This window comes from Rhinoraja longicauda, chromosome 23 (genome assembly GCF_053455715.1).
Source record: "Rhinoraja longicauda isolate Sanriku21f chromosome 23, sRhiLon1.1, whole genome shotgun sequence".
Classification (NCBI taxonomy): Eukaryota; Metazoa; Chordata; class Chondrichthyes; order Rajiformes; family Arhynchobatidae; genus Rhinoraja; species Rhinoraja longicauda.
Genome location: NC_135975.1, coordinates 10,677,509 through 10,701,260, shown reverse-complemented (window position 1 = coordinate 10,701,260; position 23,752 = coordinate 10,677,509). Strand labels below are relative to the sequence as shown.

At 43.9% G+C, this 23,752-nt stretch overlaps 1 protein-coding gene across 4 annotated transcripts in view; it reads left to right on the top strand.

Annotated features, from left to right (window-relative positions):
* Positions 1-23,752, top strand: part of LOC144605081 (interferon regulatory factor 6-like) — a 57,707-nt gene that overhangs the window by 9,795 nt on the left and 24,160 nt on the right. For 2 of the 4 annotated variants that reach the window (XM_078420125.1, XM_078420127.1), the window contains exon 1: positions 4,492-4,764. The exons of 1 other annotated variant lie outside the window; for it this stretch is intronic. The gene's annotated coding sequence lies outside the window, so the exon portion shown is untranslated. Of the gene's footprint in view, positions 1-4,491; positions 4,765-23,752 lie in introns of those variants that run through there. One more of the 4 variants, XM_078420126.1, reaches the window with a different exon arrangement.

The window sequence follows — 23,752 nt, the reverse complement described above, 5'->3', positions numbered from 1 at the left end:
TCCGCATTTTTCACTTTGTCAAAATCGCATTTGCCAAAATGGAGAAATCGGATCAGAAAATAAAAAAGAATAAAAAATAAATAAACGATGTATAGACTTATAATGAACATTAGGGTTCCGCTAGAGGTTGCTAGGGGTTCCACGAGAAATCCCCCCACCCTGGAAGTCTCCCCGAAAATGTGGCACCTAGGCTGGGCAAGGCAGCCAATCTCGAGCTCATCGGGACTTCCGCGACCGATCGGTGGGTTGAATTTGCAACCTGCAGTCGGGGCTCTGGAACTCCAACCCACCTGGAGCCAGCACATCTATCCCCATAGCAGCCGACTTCCTTGGCTGGCTGGATAAACCAGCAGTGCTCTAGAACCAAGAGTGCCAGAAAATCAGTGGTGGAACTGTAATGAGTAAATATTAAATTTAAGTGCAAGATTATATAACTAAATTGATTAAGACGGGGTTAAAATATAACACGCAGCAGAAAAGCCAATTACCACCTTTTTGGGCTGATTGTCAATTAATGTGCGAATTTATTTCAACAAGTACTTCAATATGTACTTCAATAAGCAAGATGACATTATAGTCTAAATTACTGTAATTAGTGGTCATATGCGAGTTTGTTTTCCCCAGGACTAGAACCAAGGTAGAGCAGAAATGCACACCCTTGCTAATCATATGTAAATGCATTTTTGAGTCATTTGTGTTTAATTTCATATTCGTAATTTTATTATACACGTACGGCATATTCTTGGAAAATTCTTGGGTATTATAATAAAGTCTTCAACCTGTTATATCATTTAAGAGTATAATAATCATAGGGAATATTTTTAGTGACATCTACATGGCGCTAAATATAAAACATATTCCAATTTTTTTACCCCGCTGTTTATTGTCGGCTGTTTTCCTCTTTTTGACCTCACTCACATGCCTGTAAATTGGAGATGCTGGTTTACAAAAGAGATACAAAGTGCTGGATTAACTCAGCGGGTCAGGCAGCATCTCTGGAAAACAGATAGATAACGCTTCAGCTTGAGACCCTTCATCAGAATGATTGGTTGGGGGGGGGGGGGGGGGAGGAGGAGAAAGCCAGACAAGTGATAGTTGCATACAGGTGAAGGGGGGGGTGGGGGTGGTAGGTAAATGGTTGGACTTTGGCCAAAGATGAAGCAACAAAAAAAATGAGATAAGGCCAGAGGAAGGAATATTGGTGAAAGGGAACAGGGGGTGGTGGGGAAGAGAGAGAAAGGGGTGAAACGGGTGCAAATTCAGGAGGGGCACAGACTAAAGAGGAGGGGAAAAGGAGTGGTTGGTTGTTTGTAGGTTAGTTACCTGAAATTGGAGAATTCAATGTTCATACCACTAGGCTGTAAGCGACCAAGGGACATTCTTCAATTTCAGCTAACTAGCCTGCAATTTGATTTAGGCAAGCGTCTAACCAACTGATGGACAGGTGATTCTTTGGATAGACTGAACAGACTGGTTCTCTTTTCTTTAGCTGGCAAATCCAAACCTTGTCTTTTCTAGAGGTCTAATGACAGAGTCATTAGAAAGTGGAACTAATTGGCCACAAGGAACAGTTGAGATATATATAGCATTAACCACTAAACGGGAAATATGGAAGCCCATGTGGATAAAGTGATAAATGGATATCTTGAGTATATCATAAAACGCTGGAGTAACTCAGCAGGTCAGGCAGCATCTAGGAGAGAGGGAATGGGCGACGTTTTGGGTCGAGACCCTTCTTCAGTCTGAAGAAGGGTCTCGACCTGAAACGTCACCCATTCCCTCTCTCCTAGATGCTGCCTGATCTGCTGAGTTACTCCAGCATTTTGTGATACCTTCGATTTGTACCAGCATCTGTAGTTATTTTCCTACACAATGGATATTTTGAGGTATTTAGAACGGGAGAATGTGTATAGACACAATTTTTGTGCTGTAAATTATTTGTACCACAAATTGTTTACACACCGAAGGAAACCATTTGGTCCATTGAATCTGCAATAGGCGTATATCCGATCATGTTAATTCCACTTCCCTTCCTCCTTCCTCACAGCCATGAATATAATTTCCTTTTAGCTACTGATCCAGCTCTCTCTTGAGTACCTCTATCAATTCTCCTTGTAAACTTCACTTTCCAAGGACAATAACCATAACTTCTCCAATATACATAAAGTCCATCATCCCTAAAATCATTTTTGGCATGTCTCTTCTGCACGCCCTCCAAGCCTTACAAAAATAGTAGGGGGAAAGCGATTGCTTTTTGTTTAACTAAGCCCTACAAATAAGAAAGACCTTGGGTTTAATTTTCTGATTTGGGTTGGCATTTACAGTGCTCACTGGTTAATCAAGAATGGCAAGTCAACATTGAAAATGTGGAGAAAGGGTTGGAGGAAAATATGTCAATATAACACAACTTAAAATTTTCACCTCATTCTGAGATACCACACTTGCAGGTTTTATTCCTTATATGAGGCTACACTTCGGGTATTATTGAGTTAATATCATCATGCAAAAGGAAGTCACTGGTAGAGAATGGAACAGTGCCAACATAATTATATGTAGAATAACGCTACCTCTATTCTGTTCCAAAGTAGTATTAAGAACATATTCCCATCCAAGTAGTTCTAAGATTACAACAACTGAGATGTCAAGTGTATGGTTGTAACACATTCTATGTTAAATTATCTGTTTACACTCATGGGTTTAAAGAACTGGATAAACAACACCGTAGAGTTCTTTGGTCAAATTACTTGTTTCTGTGTTTGAAGATTCTGTGATGGGTCAGGTGGATGTTAAAAATTCCGAAGATTGGGCTCATTGTGTTGGCTCACATTTCTTTTTCTCACTGAATTAATATCAAAAAAGACAGCTGGCCTGTCAATCTCAATGTCATAGAGTTGCACAATGCAAAAACAGACTCCTAAGCTCACCATGCCATGCCAACCTTTTTGCCAAATTACTTAACAGGAACTTTGAAAAGTAATAGGCCATACAATTTCACAACTCTGCTTCACCATTGAATATATTAATCGACTTTAATTTCCTACCCTATTCCTGTGTACTTTGATTTCATTGGTGTGCAAAAATCCATGATTTAGAAAGCCACAGAGCAATTGCAGTAGGTAGCTTTAAATTATTATTGGCAGAGTAATGGATAGTGAGGAAAGTTGTCAAAGGATTCGGCACGATATGGACCTATTGGAAATGTAGGCAGAGAAATGGCACATGGCGTTTAATCCTGACAGGTGTGAGGTTTTGCACATGAGAGGGTCAAATATAAGAGGAAATGACAGGACTCAGAAGCATTGATGTACAAAGGGATCTTTTGATGCAAGCTCTTAACTCTTGGAAAGTGGCAAAACAAGTGGATGAGTTGGTAAATAAGGCACCAGTAGAGGTGTTGAGTGGGCAATATTTGGTGTATCGCGTTGGTCGCCACTTTACAGGAAGGTTGCGAAGGCTTTGGGGCGGGTGCAGAAGAGGCTCACCAGGATATTGCCTGGATTAGCGAGTATTCGTTGTAAAGAGGGGTTGGACATACTTTGATTGTCGAGGCTGATGGGCAATCTAATAGAAGTACATAAAATTATGAGAGGTAATTATAGGGTAGGTAATCTTTTTCCACAGATGGAAATGTCAGATAAAAAAGGACATGGCCTTAAGTGATGGGGGAGGAGTTTAAGGGGGATTTATGAGGAAAGTTTGTTCTCACAGTGGTAGATGCCCGCTGTGGGGAGAAAACATCAGGGAAGGTTTATGGTAAATATAGCGACGTTGAGGGAATGGGGGGAAATTGACCATGTGCAGGCAGATGTGCAGTTTATAGTTGCATCAAAGGCTGAATGGCCTGTCCTGCACTACTCGATCTGCTGACTCAGTCATTGAAAGAAAGAAAAATTCAAAGATTTCCAGCCTTATGATTGTAGAAGTAACAGTACTATCCTGCGCCTTAAAAACCCACGAGACTCCCTGCATCTACTCTTTAATGCGTTGCAAAAAATACTCTTTCTCATTCTTCTAAACTCTAGAAAATGAGGTTTGTAGAATTTTACCACGTGGGGAGAGATTGCCAAATTTGCTAACATTGTCGGTCATAATATTTCATGAAGTAATGCTAGGTTGAGTCACGTATTTATTTTGAAAATATTTTCGGGCGAGGTACACCCGAGGAACACAGCTCCGGCTAAGACTTTGTAACTTTACTGAATGTTCCTCTTTCTCTCTCACACACATTGTCTTTTCTGAAAGCATTATTTCCAAGTTGGGTGATTAGCGACCTGCTGTAAATAAACTGCTTTGGAGAAAGCGTAACCTCTTCCCCGGGACTGTCGGGCTTCCGAATTCTGCCCCGGACTCTGTGTTTTCTCCAGGTGATTTCTCACCTGTTTTGGCCGAGCCTGGCTCAAGAACCCGGAAGGGTGGGGATTGCGCAAGGAACAGCTGTAAGATCGGCGTCATTTTACGGCCAGATTGTTATAGCTCAGTTTGAAACTCGGGAAGTGAGGTTAGATCTCTCACATCCTCTATCTGGGTGCTCAAAAAGGAATAACACACTTTCGTTCTGACTATCACAAGTCAGAGAGCAGAGCCGACTTGACAAATAAACAGTTCATCTTTCCAATAGCGTTAAAACACGGAGAAAAATCCAGGCGAAAAGGGAGAAGCCTCTGGTCGCGAAAAAAACCTGACACTGGAGCTGGGATCGGAATCGATCGAATCAATGTTCCTATGATCAGTTTGTCAAATTTCCGACGTCAGTCGGGATTTACGGTAAGAAAAAATAAAACGTAACTTTTTAACTGTGTTGCAAATTAGACAAAGTGACTTGTTGTTTTCTGCTAAAGTCAGCAGCTTCCGTGTTTCAATTTGCTGCGATTCCGAGAGCGTTGAGGTAGTTGCATCATTGTGTACCCGTGACAGTACCTGTCACGTGTTTATGATTTTTGCAAATATTACAGTCGATCTATTTTTGTGGGAGGATTAATGTGATTTGAATTCATTTTGTAAACGTATTTAAAAGTTTGAGTGACCTGTCAGTGATATTCATGGTCTTGATCTTCACGCTTTTCCTGAGACAACTAAAAACTGTTGGTGCTGGAGGTGATGGAGGATTTTATATTTGATGTCCGTCTTCGTTGAGAAATGGGTTACGTTGTGTCCTTTTACTGTTGGGGAGAGTTGTTGAACAACCAGGGAGGGAGGGTTGGTACAGGACCTTTTTTTGTTTTGCAGAAGTCAAGGGTAAGGCCCATTGTCTCGTGTTTCAGTGAATGAACGCTGAACATGAAAGTACAATTTGCATAGTGTCGCTGCATAACTGCAGATCCACTCTCAGACAATATCATTCGGAGTTGAAGAGAGCAGTTGGTGTTGACTTTAGCAGATAATGGAGACCACTCTGGAATACCGACTGCAGATTTGTCTCCTTTCTTGAAGACACTTACATTTAGAGCGACTTTGAGGTCCTCTTGACATGTTTTCCTCTTCCTAGCTGTGGGATATTAGCTTGTGAATTTATGACTTTAATTCCTAGAATTTCTACAGTATTAACATCGTCCTGAATCTTTGGCGGGGTTTTGTATTGGCCTTTTTGACGACTTATTGACCAGATGTTGCAGTGAAGTTAGATTGGATTGTTTGCTATGGATGGAGTCAAAGATCCTGTTAAGGACAGTCACTGTTGACGAGGTCTTGAAAGTGTTCCTTCTAGTGGGCATTGATCGCCTCTCTTGCGTTAGTAAGTTCACTTCCATTCTTAGTCCCAGTGAGAGTTTGTGCTTAAGATGATCCTGAGAGAGACATCGATACATGTCGTGGTTATCAGCAAGTTTCTGCATTTTCATTCTAAGAATGGTCTATGCTTACACATCACAGGCATTCTCATTAAACTCGTCCTGATTTTTCTCTTGATAGAAAATCCAAACACTTCCTCATTGGTACCGTGTATGTTGCCCCTCATCATAGTCCCGGTGCAATGGATGTTCCATGCCTCCAGTCCAAACAGATTGTTTTGGTAGATGCTCTCCAAGAAAAGCAATTTCTTTGTGGTTCCTTGCAAGAAAATAAATAGTGATGATGATTTCAAGGAACCACAAATGCGACAATGCATTTTAATTATGTAAAATTTTCCGACTGTTGTATGTGAGCTGCCCTCAATCAGGAGTAACTATCTGATTTTCAAAGAGATGCAACAATGTAAAATCCTACAGCTAGTTAATAAAAATATATATAAACTTAATTTCTAACCTCCCTTGAGGTGATGAAAGCTAGTCTAGTGGTGGTTTTCCTTTTTATGTTACTCACCTACTTTTAAATTGTTATCTCTACTCAACCAGCAACCTCTTTTGAAAGTGAGGAGAGTTTTAGAACTTGCTGCATCAGCAGACAAATTGTTTTGCAGAGGTTTATCTTCCCCTGACTTTTAAATCCCTATCTACCAACCCCCACCATATGTAACTTGCACATGGCATCTGTTTTGCCCCAAATATTTCAAAATTAAATAAGGATATTTTAACATAGACCCTCGACAGAGAATTAGATGTAAGATTTCTATCAACTTTTTTGTTTCATATGCCTGAAATCTAATGTTCACCAATCAAACAATCTGCAGGCAATGATGCAAGAATCATCTTTTGCACAGATTAACTTGGAAAGGATGTAAAAGAGATTCACTGGGATGTTACCTAGGTTTGCAGGATTAGGTTATTGTGAGAGGTTGAATAGACTGGGACCTTTGAGGTGTACAGGGTTCTCTGGAGCTTCGGAAGTTGAGGGGAGACTTTTCTCTGGAAGATCAGAGATTGAGAGGAGACTTGATAGCATATAAAATTATGAGAGGCCGAGATAGGGTTGATAGTCAGAACCTTTTTCCCTGGGTAGAAATGTCCAACACTAAAGGCCATAGCTAAAAGGTAAGAGGGGGGGGGAGTTTAATGGAGATATGCAGGGCACAGTGGTGGGGCCTGAAATGCATTGCCAGGGGTGGTGGTGGAGGCAGATCCAGTAGTTGAGTTTACAAAGCTTTTCGATAGGCACATGGAAGTGCAGGGAATAGAGGGATATGGATCATGTGCAGGCAGATGAGATCAATTTAACTCGGCATCATGTTTGGCACAAACATTGTGGGCCGAAGGACCCATTTCTATGCTGTACTATTCTACGTTCTAAGATCATGAGGGTCATGAATAAGGTGAATGTTCACAGTCTTTTTCCCAGGGTAAAGATTAAAACACTAGAGGGCATAGGCTTGAGATGAGAGGTTTAGAGATTTAAGAGGGATCAGGCAATCTTTTCTCTCGGGGTACTCTGTAACTGGAATCGGCTATCAGAGGAAGCTATAGAAGTTACAATTACAACTTTTAAAAGACATTTGGACAGATATACAGATAGTAAGGTTGAGGGGACTACTGGCCAAATTAAGGCAAATGGGACTAGCCAAATAGTTCAACTTGATTGGCATGGAGAAGGTGGGCCAAAGGGCCATTTTAGATTTTTAAAGATTTTTTTAGATTTAGAGATACAGCACAGAAACAGGCCCTTCGGCCCACCGGGTCCGCGCCGCCCAGCGATCCCCGCACACTAACACTATCCTACACCCACTAGGGACAATGTTTACATTTGCACAGCCAATTAACCTACATACCTGTACGTCTTTGGAGTGTGGGAGGAAACCGAAGATCTCGGAGAAAACCCACGCAGGTCATGGGGAGAACATACAAACTCCATACAGACGGCGCCCGTAGTCAGGATTGAACCTGAGTCTCCGGCGCTGCATTCGCTGTAAGGCAGCAACTCTACCGCTGCGCCACCGTGCCGCCCTTTTCCATGCTGTACAGTTCTATGACTCCGTGAATTACATAGAGTGAACAAGACACAAGTAGACATTTGCCCTTATTGGTTCATACTCGAGTTACTGTTCCATCAGGTGCACTCCCATTCCACTCAATTTTACCCTTCTGTTCCTTTCAGAGTTTTATAGAAATTTATTTATGTTCCTCTGAAGCCTCATAGCATACCACTACCCAGCTTTGTATCATTAGCACACTGGAAGATATTACACATGGTCACCGCAGCAAAATTGTTGAGATAAATTGTGAACAGCTGAGACCTCAACACTGCTCCTTGTGACACCACGCTAGTTACAACCTCAATCTGGGGAATTTTTGTGGTTTATACTTATTTTCATTGAGCTATATGCATAGTAATAGACCCTTCGCTCCAATCCGTCCATGCCCACCAAGTTGCCAAACTGAGTTAATCCTACTAGCCTGTGTTACAACCATATCCTTCCAAAGCTTTCCTACCCATGTACCTGTCTAACTGTCTTTTAAATGTTGCAATTGTACCTAATCTAGTTTAGAGATAAGCACAGAAACAGGCCCTTCAGCCCACCGGGTCCGCGCCGACCAGCGATCCCAGCACATTAACACTATCTTACACCCACTAGGGACAATTTTTTTTACATTTACCAAGCCAATTAACCTACAACCCTGTACGTCTTTGGAGTGTGGGGGAAAACCAAAGATCTCGGAGAAAACCCACGCAGATCCCAGGGAGAATGTACAAACTCCGAACAAACAGCACCTATAGTCAGGATCGAACCCGGGTCTCCGGCACTGCACTCGCTGCAAGGCAGCAACTCTACCGCTGCCCCACCGTGACCGCCCTTCTACAATTGTCTCTGGCTGCTCATTCCATATACACACCTCTGTGTGAAAAAAGGTGACCCTTAGGACCTCTTTTCAATCTTTCCCTTTCACCTTAAACCTATGCCCTCCTGCTTTAGACTCACGTACCCTGGGGACAAGACAAGCACTTCACGTTATCTTTGCTCTGGGAAAAGAAGACCTAGCTTATCTAGTATCTCCTTATGACTCAAACCTCCGGACTCCGTAAAATCCTTGTTAAGCAGTGTGACCAAAACTGTATACAGCGCTCCAAATGTGGACTTGCCAGTACTTTGTAATGGTTCAGAGATATCCAATATGGAAACTGGCCCTTTGGCCCACTGAGACCATGGCATCAACCACCCATTTACACTAATCCAATGCTAATCTAATCCCTAGTGGGTGTAGGATAGTGTTAATGTGCGGGGATCGCTGGTCGGCGCGGACCCGGTGGACTGAAGGGCCTGTTTCTGTGCTGTATCTCTAAACTAAAGTGGGTACAATTGCAACATTTAAAAGACAGTTAGACAGGTACATGGGTAGGATAGCTTTTATTCTCTCCATATTGTCATCCACTCCCCTTAGATTCTACCACTCACCTACACACTGAGACAATTTAGAGCAGCCAATTAACCTGAGAATAGGTGACGTCCTCCACAATAATTCCCAGTGCCCCGCAAGGATGCATTCCCAGTACTCTATTATACTCCTTATACATTCCCGACTGTACAGCAAAATTTGGTTCAAGATACATCTGCAAATTTGCAGACCCAGCACCACTGTGGTGAGCCGGATCGTGAACAATGATAAGACAGAGTACAAGAAGGATATAGAGAACTTAGTAACATGGTGTCAGGACAATTACCTCTCCCGCAATGTCAGCAAGACAAATGAGCCAGTTATTGACTTCAGGAAGCGTGGTAAAATACATGCCTCAATTAGCATCAATTGTGCCGAAGTGGAGATGGCTGAGGGCTTGATCCACGAAAGATTGTTGGTAATATTAGTGCCAACCACATTAATGCGACAGCCAGGAGAACACACTAGTGCCTCTACTTCCTTAGAAGACCGAGGAAATTTGGCGTGTCTCGAATGACTCTTGCAAACGTCTACAGATTCAACACAGAAACCATACAGTCGGATTGCATCACAACTTGGTTTGATTGCACCTCTGCCCTAGAGATTGCAGAAAGTAGTAGATGTAGCCCAGTCCATTGACTCCATCTACTCTTCATGCTGCCTCGGAAAAGTAACCAACCTAATCAAAGACTTTTCCTACCCCGATCATTCCTTCTCCCTGCTCCCGTCGGGCAGAAGGTACAGAAGTTTGAAAGCGTGCACCACCATACTTAGGAACAGCTTCATCTGGTCCACCACACACCATCATAACAGGTCCATGTCAGGCATCATCTCATTAGTTGTGCACTCAATCATGGAGCTTTTGAATAACAATGACAATAATAAATGTGAGGTTAACACATTGGTGGCAAAAACAGGAAGGCAAATTATTATCTGAATGGTGTCAAGTTAGGAAAAGGGGAAGTATAACAAGATCTGGGTGTCCTTGTTGATCAGTCACTGAAAGCAAGCATGCAGGTACAGCAGGCAGTGAAGAAAGCTAATGGCATGTTGGCTTTCATAACAAGAGGAGTTGAGTATAGGAACAAAGAGGTCCTTTTGCAGTTGTACAGGACCCTAGTGAGACCACACCTGGAGTATTGTGTGCAGTTTTGGTCTCCAAATTAGAGGAAGGACATTCTTGCTATTGAGGGAGTGCAGCGTAGGTTCACAAGGTTAATTCCCAGGATGGCGGGACTGTCATATGTTGAAAGAATGGAGCGACTGGGCTTGTATACACTGGAATTTAGAAGGATGAGAGGGGATCTTATTGAAACATATAAGATTATTAGGGATTGGACACTCTAGAGGCAGGGAACATGTTCCCGATGTTGGGGGAGTCCAGAACCAGGGGCCACAGTTTAAGAATAAGGGGTAGGCCATTTAGAATGGAGATGAGGAAGAACTTTTTCACCCAGAGAGTTGTGAATCTGTGGAATTCTCTGCCTCAGAAGGCAGTGGCCAATTCTCTGGATGCTTTCAAGAGAGACTTAGATAGAGCCCTTAAAGATAGTGGAGTCAAGGGATATGGGGAGAAGGCAGGAATGGGATACTGATTGTGGATGATCAGCCATGATCACAGTGAATGGCGGTGCTGGCGCGAAGGGCCGGATTGCCTACTCTTGTACCTATTGTCTATTGACACCTTTTCTCAGACTTTGAATTGTTGACCATATCGCTGTGTGGAGTTTGCACGTTCTCCCTGTAACTATATGGGATTCCTCCGGGTGCTCCGTCCGGTTTGCTCCCACGTTCCAAAGTATGTTTGAAGGTTAATTTGCCTCTGTAAAGAGCCCTTAGTGTGTAGGGAGTGGGAAAGTGAGATCAGATAGAACCAGTGTGAACGAATGATCAGCAGTCGGCATGGACTCGATGGGCCTGTTTCCACACAGGTGCTCTACCAGGCTGCTTGCTCAGCCACTCACTATACTCCCTGAAGCTGCTTCAAGTTCCTTGGTCTCAATGTCACCAGCAATTTGTCCTGGTTCAACTACATTGATGCTATGCCCAAGAAAGCACCTCTACCTCCTCAGATGGCTAAGTAAGGAAGCTCAGCATGTATGCAATAATTCTTACCAGTTTTTACAGATTCTATCTGGCTGCGTCACTGCTTGGTATTGCAACTGCTCTGGCCAAGACCATCCCACAAGCCAATACAAAGCTTAATACCACCAGATTCAACACCAACATCTACCGAGCTGCTATCAGACTCTTGAATGGATCTCCCTTATGCTATTCCTGATCTTCCAAAACGTTATTGTGCCTTTTTTTAATCTGCACTTTCTCTCTAACAGTAACAATATATTGTGCACTCCTTTTATTTTCTTTTGCACTATCTGATGAACTCGTGTGTGATCTGATTTGCCTGGCTAGCATGCAGAATAAAATATTACCTTGTATCTCAGTACATGTGACAATAAAGCAATAATGAATATTCCTTGAATCCCTTTGGATTCTCCTTTACCTCATTTGCCAAAGGTGTCCTAAGTTCCTGTTTTGACTTCCTGATTTTCCCTCATGTGTAGTTGAGTTCAGAGATGGAGTATGGAAAAGGCCTTTCGGCCCACCATCTCCACGCCGACCATCGATCACCTTTATACTAGTTCTATGTCAGCCCGCTTTCAAATCCTACACAGTAGGGGCAATTTACAGAAACCAATTAACCTACAAAACTGCACATCTTTGGAATGTGGGAGAAAACTGTAGCACCCAGAGAAAACCCATGCAGTCACAGTCAAACTCCGCACAGACAGCAGCTGTAATCAGCATTGAACCCGGGTCTCTGGCGCTGTGAGGCAGCAACTCTACTGCTGCGCCACTGTGCCACCCTGAAGTTGATGGAAATGTAAGGAGAATAAATTAGGTTGGGGTTGGATTAGTGTAAAAATGGGTACTCGATGGTCAGCATGATCTTGGTGGATCAATGGGACTGTTTCCATGCTGTATCACCCGATGACTCTTATAACTTTCACAACGACAAACTACTGTGGATTCTGGAATGCTGAAAATCTTGTAATCACTCTTCAGCTAAGGTAGAATATTGTGAAAAGAAATGCAGTTAACATTTTTTAGTCTGACTCTTTTACATGATTGAAAAATGTAAGTCATAAAGGATGTAACTAGGAAAATTGACAAGGGAGAGTCAGTGGATGTGGTGTACCTCGACTTTCAGAAAGCCTTCGACAAGGTCCCACATAGGAGATTAGTGGGCAAAATTAGGGCACATGGTATTGGGGGTAGGGTACTGACATGGATAGAAAATTGGTTAACAGACAGAAAGCAAAGAGTGGGGATAAATGGGTCCCTTTCGGAATGGCAGGCAGTGACCAGTGGGGTACCGCAAGGTTCGGTGCTGGGACCCCAGCTATTTACGATATACATTAATGACTTAGACGAAGGGATTAAAAGTACCATTAGCAAATTTGCAGATGATACTAAGTTGGGGGGTAGTGTGAATTGTGAGGAAGATGCAATAAGGCTGCAGGGTGACCTGGACAGGTTGTGTGAGTGGGCGGATACATGGCAGATGCAGTTTAATGTAGATAAGTGTGAGGTTATTCACTTTGGAAGTAAGAATAGAAAGGCAGATTATTATCTGAATGGTGTCAAGTTAGGAGGAGGGGGAGTTCAACGAGATCTGGGTGTCCTAGTGCATCAGTCAATGAAAGGAAGCATGCAGGTTCAGCAGGCAGTGAAGAAAGCCAATGGAATGTTGGCCTTCGTAACAAGAGGAGTTGAGTATAGGAGCAAAGAGGTCCTTCTACAGTTGTACCGGGCCCTGGTGAGACCGCACCTGGAGTACTGTGTGCAGTTTTGGTCTCCAAATTTGAGGAAGGATATTCTTGCTATGGAGGGCGTGCAGCGTAGGTTCACTAGATTAATTCCCGGAATGGCGGGACTGTCGTATGTTGAAAGGCTGGAGCGATTGGGCTTGTATACACTGGAATTTTGAAGGATGAGGGGGGATCTTATTGAAACATATAAGATAATTAGGGGATTGGACACATTAGAGGCAGATAACATGTTCCCAATGTTGGGGGAGTCCAGAACAAGGGGCCACAGTTTGAGAATAAGGGGTAGGCCATTTAGAACGGAGATGAGGAAGAACTTTTTCAGTCAGAGGGTGGTGAAGGTGTGGAATTCTCTGCCTCAGAAGGCAGTGGAGGCCAGTTCGTTGGATGCTTTCAAGAGAGAGCTGGATAGAGCTCTTAAGGATAGCGGAGTGAGGGGGTATGGGGAGAAGGCAGGAATGGGGTACTGATTGATAGTGATCAGCCATGATCGCATTGAATGGCGGTGCTGGCTCGAAGGGCTGAATGGCCTACTCCTGCACCTATTGTCTATTGTCTATTGTCTATTGTCTATAAAGGTTTTCAGTAAGTACAGAGCCAGAGGAGGGGGGAAGTAAGGTTAAAATGGAAAGTCGAATAGAAGAGAATGCTGGAGTAATGAAATGAACACCTGACTTATTACCAAGACCTGTTAAGCAAGGATATCAGACATGGAACAAAGGATTAGTCATGACCTGTTTGAAAGGTGGAGCACACTCCAAATTCTCTAAGCCAATACTGATGCTACAGGCCCAATGTGCTGCATTCTAGGACTTGAATCTCCAGCTGCTTTCTTCGGTTGGCTGAATTCCTTGGCTAACCATGTCTCTGATGAACAAGGAATAAATAGAATGCAGAGACTTTTCTTTTTGTTCCACGTCAAGCTCCAAATTGGTCCTAGCAGGAAGTATAAATCATAGGCAGAGTCTCATGCACTGTCTGGAAAATGGAATTCAACTGGAGTCTTGGAAAGAGCATCTCTGATCACTCTATCAAATGTATGATGCATGAGATGGGGAAACTGGGAAAAAAAATATCTGCATGTTCCACCAGTAGGTCTACCGCACAGACAACAAATTGTTCAGCCCAACTGATCCACTGTGATGTTTATGCTCTGCACAAGTCTCCTTCAACTTTTTCTCAAGCTTCATCCACATAGTCTTCCGTTTGTTTCACCTTTGTATTGTCGTCTGGTTTTACATAAAATGCATCTGTGCTACTTGATCAACTACGTTGTATGGAGTAAACTCTACATTCTCTCCAGTCTTTGGGTAAAATCGTTTCTCCCAAAGCCCCCATGGATTTATCGTGCCCACAGTGCATTCAGAAAGTATTCAGACCCCTTCACATTTTCCACATTTTGTTACGTTACAGCCTTATTTTAAAATGGATTAATTTCTGGGTTTTTTTAATCATCAATCTACACACAATACCCCAGAATGAAGAAGCGAAAACAGATGTTTAGAAATTTTTGCAAAGTACTTAAAAAGAAATAACTGAAATATCACATTTACATAAGTATTCAGACCATTTACTATGACACTCAAAATTGAACTTGAGTTCATCCTGTTTCCATTGATTATCCTTGAGATGTTTCTACAACTTGATTGGAGTCCACCAATGGTAAATTAAATTGATTGGACATGATTTGGAAAGGCACACACCTGTCTATATAAGGTCCCACAGTTGACAGTGCATGCCAGAGCAAAAACCAAGCCACGAAGGCGAAGGAATTGTCCGTAGACCTCCGAGACAGGATTGTGTCGAGACACAGATCTGGGGAAGGGTATAAAGCAATTTCTGCAGCATTGCAGGTCCCGAAGAGCACAGTGGCCTCCGTCATTCGTAAATGGAAGAACTTTGGAACCACCAGGACTCTTCATAGAGCTGGCCGCTCAGCCAAAGTGAGCAATCGGGGGAGAAGGGCCTTGGACAGGGAGGTGACCAAGGATCCGATGGTCACTCTGACAGAGTTCTTCTGTGAAGATGGGAGAACCTTCCAGAAGGACAACTATATCTGCAGCACTCCACCAATCAGGCCTTGATGGTAGAGTGGACAGACGGAAGCCACTCCTCAGTAAAAGGTACATGACGGCCCTCTTGGCGTTATTTCTTTTAAATTACTTTGCAAAAAATTCTAAACATCTGTTTTCGCTTTTTTATTATGGGGTAATGTGTGTAGATTGATTATTTTTTAAAAATGAATTTAATCCATTTTAAAATACGGCTGTAACGTAACAAAATGTGGAAAACGTGAAGCGGTCTGAATACTTTCTGAATGCACTGTAGGCACGATAAATCCAGTGAGGGCTTTGGGAGAAACTATTTTACTCAAAGACTGGAGAGAACGTAGAATTTACCCCATACAATGTAGTTGATCAAATAGCACAGATGCACAGGGGTCTGAATACTTTCTGAATGCACTGTATTTAAATTCATGCCCTATAGTTTGAGACTCTATTTCATTGTTTTAAAATGGTCTATCCTGCCAAAACCCTTCATAATTTTAAAGACCTGTCTTGTCATTCCTTATCCACCTTTTCTGGAGTGAAAACAAACCTTCCCACCGTCTCCACTCCCCAACCTGGCTTTTTTTTTCCTGCTTGATTATAATTTCTCCATTCTTTAAAATAGTAAAGATTTTTCAGCTAGAATACCACTAGCTGAAGCAGAATGACATTTTCAATTCCTATGATTTGCTTTGGCATATTATGTTGTTCTGAAAAGCACGCGAACAGCACAAATAAATCAACATGCTACTCGTGTTAGCTCTACTATCAATTCTGCAACTGTACCTCTGCTTTAGTTCGGCTGCTGTTGAAAATGTGATCCATGCTTTGATGCCTCTGGATTTGATTATTCTCCCTGCTGATTTGCAGCTTCTACCCATCATGTTCTTTATCTGAATATCTCTGTACGTAATCTATTCTGGACTCCTGTATATTCCACTTTTAATCACTCTCTCAACAGGCCATATTTTCAGTTGATGAAGCCTCAAGATCTTGAATCGCTTCCCAACCTTTCTTCAAACTCCATGGTTTTACTCATGCTAAATACCAAGTTATATAGCCTTTTGGACACTGGTCTTTTGGCCCACTGTGTCTGCGCCAACCATCAATCACTCACTTACACTGACCTTATTTTATTTCCCCCACATTCCCATCAACTTCCCCCATATACTACCAATTACTTACACATGAGAGGTAATATCTAATGGCTAATGAAACGCCTAACCTACAGTCATTTGTGCATTACATGTTTCTAGCCAGTTATTAGCCCAAGCGTGTATATTCAGGATCTGGTGCATATGGGAAGAGATTACTTAATTATCTGAGGAGCTGTGAATGGAACAGAATACAGTGCCCTCCATTATGTTTGGGACAAAGACCCATAATTTATTTATTTGTCTCTGTACTTCACAATTTGAGATTTGTAATAGAAAAAAATTACATATGGTCAGATTTTAATAAAGGCCATTTTTAAACATTTTGGTTTCACCATGTAGAAATTACAGCTGTGTTTATACATAGTCCCCCCATTTCAGGGCACCATAATGTTTGGGACACGGCAATGTCATGTAAATGAAAGTAGTCATGTTTAGTATTTTGTTGCATATCTTTGCACGCAATGACTGCTTGAAGTCTGTGATTCATGGACATCACCAGTTGCTGGGTGTCTTCTCTGGTGATGCTCTGCCAGGCCTGTATTGCAGCCATCTTTAGCTAATGCTTGTTTTGGGGGCTAGTTCCCTTCAGTTTTCTCTTCAGCATTTAAAAGGCATGCTCAATTGGGTTCAGGTCAGGTGATTGACTTGGCCATTCAAGAATTTACCATTTTTTAGCTTTGAAAAACTCCTTTGTTGCTTTAGCAGTATGTTTGGGATCATTGTCTTGCTGTGGAATGAGCCCAAGAATGATCTTGGGCAGTTCCTCCTCTCCTCTCCTCCATACTTTGCTCTTGCCATCACACTGATATGTTAATCTTCATCTCATCTGTCCACAAGACCTTTTTCCAGAACTGTGGTTGCTCTTTTAAGTACTTCTTGGCAAACTGTAACCCGGCCATCCTATTTTTGCAGCTAACCAGTGGTTTGCATCTTGCAGTGTAGCCTCTATATTTCTGTTCATGAAGTCTTCTGTGGACAGTGGTCATTGACAAATCCATACCTGACTCCTGAAGAGTGTTTCTGATCTGTCGGACAGGTGTTTGGGGTTTTTTCTTTATTATAGAGAGAATTCTTCTATCATCAGCTGTGGAGATCTTCCTTGGCCTGCCAGTCCCTTTGCGATTAGTACTCTCAGTGCTCTTTCTTAATGATGTTCCAAACAGTTGATTTTGGTAAGCCTAAGGTTTGGCTGATGTCTCTAACAGTTTTATTCTTGTTTCTCAGTCTCATAATGGCTTCTTTGACCTTCATTGGCACAACTTTGGTCCTTATGTTGATAAACAGCAATAAAAGTTTCCAAAGGTGATGGAAAGACTGGAGGAAAGACTAGGTGCTGAGAGCTCTCTTATACCTGCATTAAGGAGGCAATTAGACATACCTGAGCAATTACAAACGCCTGTGAAGCCATGTGTCCCAAACATTATGGTGCCCTGAAATGGGGAGACTATGTATAAAGACAGCTGTAATTTCTACACGGTGAAACCAAAATGTATAAAACAGTTCAACAGAGCTTTATTTGTCATTCGGTACCAAGGTACCGAACGAAACTACATAGCAGTCACACACAAAAAAGAACACAAGACACATGACCCCAACACAAACGTCCATCACAGTGACTCCAAACACCCCCTGTGATGGAGGCAACAAAACTTCCACTCTCTTCCACTCTCTTCCCCACGCCCACGGACAGACAGCTCGTCCCCGACCGACCCGCACAGTCCCCGCAAGGGGATGGAAGTCCCCGCGGCTGAGTCGCACCGGGCGCTGAGACGTCTCGCGGCCGAACCGGGCGATGGAAGGCCCCGCGACCGAGCCGTGCACAGCTAAGTCCCGCGGCCGAGCCGCACCGGGCGATGTTAGGCCCCGCGGCCGAGCCGCACCGGGCGATGGAAGGCCCCGCGGCCAAGCCGCACCGGGTGATGTTAAGTCCAGCGGCCGAGCCGCACCAGCGATGAAAAGTCCCGCGGCCGAGCCGCGCCGGGCGATGTTAGGCCCCGCGGCCCGGGCACTGTTAAGTCCAGCGGCCGAGCCGCACCAGCGATGTTAGGCCCCGCGGCCGAGCCGCACCGGGCACTGTTAAGTCCAGCGGCCGAGCCGCACCAGCATGTTAGGCCCCGCGGGCGAGCCACACCAGGCGATGGAAGGCCCCGCGGCCAAGCCGCACCGGGCACTGTTAAGTCCAGCGGCCGAGCCGCGCCGGGCGATGTTAAGTCCAGCGGCCGAAGCCGCGCCGGGCGATGGAAGGCCCCGCGGCCGAGCCGCACCCCGCGCCGTGAGGAAGAGACCTAAAAGAGAAAGGTTTCCCCCACCCCCCCACCCACACCACCACCCCCCCACCCACACCACCACCCCCCACACATACACAACCAAAAAAAAAACAAAAAACCATCCCAACACCGACACACAACAAAAAAAAAAGGAAAAAAGACGAACAGACTGCTAGCGAGCCGCAGCCGTTAGGCGCCGCCACTTCCGCTTTAAGTGGCGGTTTTATTAAGTATTTATTAAAATACCCTTTAATAAAATCTGACAATGTGCACTTTAACGGTAGCGCAGCGGTAGAGTTGCTGCTTTACAGCGAATGCAGCGCCGGAGACTCAGGTTCGATCCTGACTACGGGTGCTGCACTGTAAGGAGTTTGTACGTTCTCCCCGTGACCTGCGTGGGTTTTCTCCGAGATCTTCGGTTTCCTCCCACACTCCAAAGACGTACAGGTATGTAGGTTAATTGGCTGGGTAAATGTAAAAATTGTCCCTAGTGGGTGTAGGATAGTGTTAATGTACGGGGATCGCTGGGCGGCACGGACTTGGTGGGCCGAAAAGGCCTGTTTCCGGCTGTATATATATGATATGATATGATATGATATGTGATTTTTTTCTATTACAAATCTCAAAATGTGGAATACAGAGGCAAATAAATAAATGATGGGTCTTTGTCCCAAACATTGTGGGGGGCACAGTATGATATTATTAGCAAACATCTCCACGTGTTATTATAGAGAGAAGAACACTGATTAAGCAGCTCATGCTGAAGGATCCTGCCTTAAAGAACCATAGTCCTGGCGCTAAGATATTTAACATCCAAAAGGCACAATTATTTTCCTTTATTCTAGATAAGACTGGAACTGAGGAAATGTTTTTTTCCTGATTCTTTGTTGGTCCCTTGACGTCTCATTTGGTCAAATGCTCGTTTGATGTCAAGAAATGGCACTCTTGCCCAACCTTTTGAACTCCACTCGTAATCCATATTTGGGTCAGGCCCACATGGAATTCTAGAATGAGCATCAGACAAATAAATTGTTAATGAGTAACTCCTACTGATACTACCACTGTGTAACACTTGGTAATGGACATACAGAATATATAGTACAGAACTTTGGTGAAAAATGGAATGGTATCATATGATGGTATTGCTGGGACTGACCACTGCATGGTTCTTGTGGAGACTGCGCAGTGTTTGCCTTTGATTGTATTGTGTTGCAATACTATATTGTTAAACAAAATTGATTCATTATGGCCCAATAGCTTAAAGTTGAGTATCCATGAGGTGCAAAGAACCATCAGAAGTTGTAAAATAGTATTACATTGTTCGTTAAAACCTCAGGGCTTGTAGCAGAGACAAAGAAACATAAAATAGGTGCAGATGTAGGCCATTTGGCCCTTTAATATGATCATGACCGATCATCCAAAATTGGTACTGCATTCCTGCTTTCTCCCCATATCCCTTGATTCCGTTAGCCCTAAGAGCTATTTCTAATCTCTCTTGAACACATCCAGTGAATTGGCCTCCACTGCCTCCTGTGGTAGAGAATTCCACAGATTCACAATTCTCTGGGTGAAAAGGTTTTTCCTATCTCAGTCACAAATGGCCTACCCCTTATTCTTAAACTGTGACCCCTGGTTCTGGACTCCCCCAACATCGGGAACATTTTTCCTGCATCTAGGCTGTCCAATCCCTTAAGAATTTTATTGTTTTTTTAAGATCCCCTCTCATCCAAAATTCCAGTGAATATAAGCCCGGTTGACCCATTCTTTCATCACATGTCAGTCCCGCCATCCCGGATATTAATCTGGTGAACCTACACTGCACTCCCTCAATAGCAAGAATGTCCTTCGTCAAAGTAGGAGTCCAAAACTACTCACAGTACTCCAGGTGTGGTCTCACTAGAGCCCTGTACAACTGCAGTAGGACCACCTTGCTCCTATACTCAAATCCTCTCGCTATGAAGGCCAACATGTCATTGGCTTTCTTCACTGCCCGCTGTACCTCCATGCTTACTTTCAGTGACTGATTATACAAGCACACCCAGGTCTCGTTGCACCTCCCTTTTTCCTAATCTGACACCATTCAGATCAGTCTGAAGAAGGGTCTGGACCCAAAACGTCACCCATTCCTTCTCTCCAGAGATGCTGCCTGTTCCGCTGAGTTACTCCAGCATTTTGTGTCTACCTTCAATTTAAACCAGCATCTGCAGTTCTTTCCACCATTCAGATAATAATCTGCCTTCTTGTTCTTGCCATCAAAGTGGACACCTCACATTTATCCACATTATACTGCATCTGCCCACTCACCCAACCTGTCCAAGTCTCCCTGCAGCTTCATAGCATCCTCCTCGCAGCTCACACTGCCACCCAGCTTTGTGTCATCCACAAACTTGGAGCTGTTACATTTAATTCCTTCGTCTAAATCGTTAATATATATTGTAAATAACTGGGGTCCCAGCACTTAGCCTTGCGGCACCCTATTAGTCACTGCCTGCCATTCTGAAAAGGACCCGTTAATTCCTACTCTTTGCTTCCTGTCTGCCAACCAGTTCTCTATCCATGTCAATACCTGACCCCCAATACCATGTGCTCTAATTTTGCACACTAATCTCTTGTGTGGGACCTTGAAAAGGCTTTTGAAAGTCCAGATACACTGGCAGATGCAAAATGCTGGAGTAACTCAGCGAGACAGGCAGCATCTCTGGAGAGAAGGAATGGGTGACGTTTCGGGTCAAGACCCTTCTTCAGACACATCCACTTGGTCTCCCTTATCCATTCTACTTGTTACATTCTCAAAAAATTCCAGAATATTAGTCAAGAATAATTCCCCCTTCATAAATCCATGCTGACTTTGACTGATCCTGTCACTGCTTTCCAAATGTGCTGCTATTATATCTTGAATAATCGACTCAAGTATCTTCCCCACTACTGATGACAGGCTAACTTGTCTATAAATCTCCTATTTTCTCTCTCCCTCCTTTCTTAAAAAGTGGGGTTACATTAGCTACCCTCCAGTCCACAGGAACTGACCCAGAGTCTATAGAACATTGGAAAATGATCACCAATGCATCCACAATTTCTAGGGCCACCTCATTGAGTACTTGGTGATCATTGGTGATCCTTGAGAAATGATCACCAATGCATCCACAAAATGCTGGAGGAACTCAGCAGGTCAGGCAGCATCTCAGGAGAGAAGGAATGCCAACCAGTTCTCTATCAGCGAGACAGGCAGCATCTCTGGAGAGAAGGAATGGGTGATGTTTCGGGTCAAGACCCTTCTTGGAGAGTGGGGGGGAGGAGAGTGGGGGGGGGTGGCAGAGAGTGGGGGGGGGGAGTGAGAGTGGGGGGGGGAGTGAGTGGGGGGGGGGGAGTGAGTGGGGGGGGGAGTGAGTGGGGGGGGGAGTGAGTGGGGGGGGGGGAGTGAGTGGGGGGGGGGGAGTGAGTGGGGGGGGGAGTGAGTGGGGGGGGGAGTGAGTGGGGGGGGGGTGAGTGGGGGGGGAGAGAGGAGTGAGTGGGAGGGGGGTGAGTGGGGGGGGGAGTGAGTGGGGGGGGGTGAGTGGGGGGGGAGAGAGTGGGGAGGCATCCCATTATAAATTCACCTGTTTCTGACTGTAAGGGACCTACATTTGTCTTCACTAATCTTTTCCTCTTCACATATCTATAGAAGCTTTTACAGTTTTTATATTCCCCGCAAGCTTTCTTTCATGCTCTATTTTCCCCCTCTGAATTATCCCCTTTGTCCTCCTCTGTTGAATTCTAAATTTCTCCCAGCCCTGCAGTTTGCTGCTTCGTCTGGCCAATTGAAATGGCTCTTCCTTGGATTTCTTAGTATGCCCTAAAATATACTATTAAACATAATAATAATTCTGGTACAATGTGTATAATCAAGCATGCCCAGGGTAGTACCAGGCACACCCAGAAATGAAGAGTCATCCCGGCCAGGCTACAACAAGGTATTAATAAATAGCAGAAGGAGCATGGCATCGACAAATCTGAATAGTCCCACAACCAACAGGTCAGATCAGAGCTGTAAGTAGTGAATCCAATGGCAGTGTGGTGAAGAAGGCATTTGACATGCTTACTTTCATTGGAAAGGATATTGAGTACAAAAGTTGGGACATCATGATGCAGTTGTACGTTGTTTGTGAGACCACATTGGAATATAGTGTGCAGTTCTGTGGTAGGCTAGTAGGCAAAGATGGAATTAGGTGGGTAGGAAGGGAGGAATGACAGGCAAATGGTGCCAGGTGAGGGAGTGCTGAGGCAGAAGCTGGTAGATGATAGGTGGCACCACATGAGAAAGAGATGATGGCAGATAGAATCAGATGGAGAAGGAGATAGGAAAGATGAACCTGGGAAAAGAAACCCAGGTAGGTTACTATGGGAGTGATAGGCAGATGGAACCAAGTGGTGCAAGGTTATTTTCCAGAACACAAAGGGATGGAAAAAACAAAGGGAGAGAGAACTTGGGTGGATTGGTGGGAGTGAGAAAGACACACAGAATGCCTGGGTTACCTGAAACTGGAAAATTCAATGTTCATACCATTGGGCTGCAGGTTGCCCAAAAAGAATGTGCGTCACACTAGGGATAATGTGTTACAACTCCTGCGGTTGCAGGGGAAAGTACCCGGGGAGGGGTTAGTTTAGGTGTGAATGTATGAGTGAACCAAGGAGTTGCGGAGAGTGTGGTCTCTGCTGAAGTTGGAGAGGGGTGGAGATGGTGAGATGTGACAGGCGGTGGGATCACATTAAAGTTGGTGGGCTCACATTCAAACTCGCACTCTCTTCTGCAACCAATGCAACTACTTGGAAAATACCTTGGCTACTTGCTATTTAGTTTTAAAATCTTTGCCTTTGCTTACAATATGGTTCATGGTCATACCTTAATATTTTCTCTTCCAACCCTATAAAACTCTGAGGTATTTATTCACAAAATGCTGGAGTAACTCGGCAGGTCAGGCAGCAGCCTGACCTGCTGAGTTACTCCAGCATTTTGTGAATAAATACCTTCGATTTGTACCAGCATCTGCAGTTATTTTCTTACACTATAAAACTCTGAAGTTTCTACACATGTCCAATGATTGTTGTCAAATTCTGTTTGCTTTGAGATCTTTCACTACATGGTTGACTTGCGCTTGGTTGAAAGTCCATTTTGCTGTGAAGATCTACACTGAATTAAGCAGCAACCAAACCTCAGGGCAATCACATCTTCCC